Genomic DNA, 1,932 nt, shown 5'->3' on the forward strand with positions numbered 1-1,932 from the left:
TTCAAATTTTTTAAGTTTTTCAGAACTTTTGAATATATTTATAATGATTTCCATTTTGTCGTAAAATTTATGTATAATTCTGCAAAAAATGCCTCAAATCCCAAAATCCCAAATTTAAAAATTCTAGAATAATGAAATTCTGAACAGTTTACAATATTATCGAATTTGAAAATTCCCGAATAATAAAACTCCAGGCCGAATGCTGTCTGATGATAAAATATACAAACTAGAAAATTCCCGAATTGCAGAAATTGAAAAAACAGTTTTGTGGTCAATTTTATTTATTTATTACAAATACAATAAGCAAATATTTTTATTATAGAAATTATGTTTAATGTTTAATTATGATTAATTATTGTTTTAATTTAAAATAACAATAATTTTATAAAAATGTGATACAAACATAAATTTAAAAACACGTTTGCTTCAATTGAATCAAACTTTACAGAATTCAATTTAGACTAATTTAACGTGACTTTTATTTTCATTTTTTTAAATAATAATTTTATTTTCGCGAGAGTTTTCTGTAATATACAAAAATACAATGCACATTTTCAAACATCGTTTTTTATTCAAAAATACATTTGTTCAATTATCGTTATTTTAAATTCTAACAATAATTTTTAGAAACTTTAAACATTAAAAAAGTTTTTCTTTGGTATAAGTATTTTATTATTCTATTAAAAAAAATATTTGTTATCAAGCTATTTTTTAATTGTTCAAATTAGGGAGTTGTCTAGCCCAGATATTGTATAATGCGGAGATTTTCTGTCGACATTTCTCAAATTCTGTAAGATTGTAAATTGTCGAGAATTTTCCAATTCGGAACTTTTATATTTCGACAATATTATAATTTTGGAATTTTTACAGTGATGTGGGAATTTTATTTTTCGGAAAAAGCGACTCAAAAATCCCGTAAAATAAAATTCCCGACACTGTAAAATTCGTAAATTGAAAGATAACCAAAGAATAAAATTCCTGAAATTATAAAAGTCGAATTGGAGAATTCACGAAAAATAAAATAAATAAAATGCCGGGCAATAAGATATTATTACCGAATTTGAAAAATCATCATCATTTCAAAACATTTTAACATCATCAAAAGTATCAATTCTCTTTTAAATTATTTCAAATCTTTTTCAATTATTTAAAAAAATTTTCGGAACTTTTAAATGTCTTTTAGACTGTTTGCCATTTTTCCTAACATTTTTGTAAACTCCTGTTCTTTAAGAATCCACATGAAATACTTTTACCTTGGAAATACAGATAAAAAAATAAAACAATTATAATTGTAACATTCAAAGTTTAAATTTGTCACTCTGAAATTGTGACATTTCTTTTTCAAATTGTTTTTTTTTTAATTTCCAAACTAAATAGATTACAAATGGAATATTTTATACTGAAATAATACTTCAAAAAGATTTTGAAATTGAATAAAGGCGTTCATTTAAGAAGCCATTAATTCGAACGTTTACACTTGTATCACTACTAAGACTTTCGAATTAAATTAGTTCAAATTTTAACGTTAAAATTTGTAAACTACATCATTTTGAATTGATCTAGTATCATCTTGTAAAATCAATCACTGTTAAATTTTTAATACTAGAACTGCAGTTCAATTTTCAAATTTACTTTCTTTTCCCGATTTGTCCCGGGCGCGAGTTTAGCTCAATATTTAGAACAACTTTCATTTTTTTGAAATAGTATTTTTTCGGTTCTAACTTACGGGACAATCATTTTATTCTTAGAAAGATTTTCTACAAATCTTGTTGATAATTTTTACATTCTCATCCAAAATGAAAAGGTATTAGTTATTTGTGAAAAATGACTTTTTCGGATTTTATCAAATGTCGACGTTTTGAGGCCTTTCGAGTCAGAAAAACAAGTTTTTACGTCGGGGTCTGTTTGTCTGTCCGGCGTCGTCGTTGTTGT

This window comes from Belonocnema kinseyi, chromosome 6, assembly GCF_010883055.1.
Source record: "Belonocnema kinseyi isolate 2016_QV_RU_SX_M_011 chromosome 6, B_treatae_v1, whole genome shotgun sequence".
Lineage (NCBI taxonomy): Eukaryota > Metazoa > Arthropoda > Insecta > Hymenoptera > Cynipidae > Belonocnema > Belonocnema kinseyi.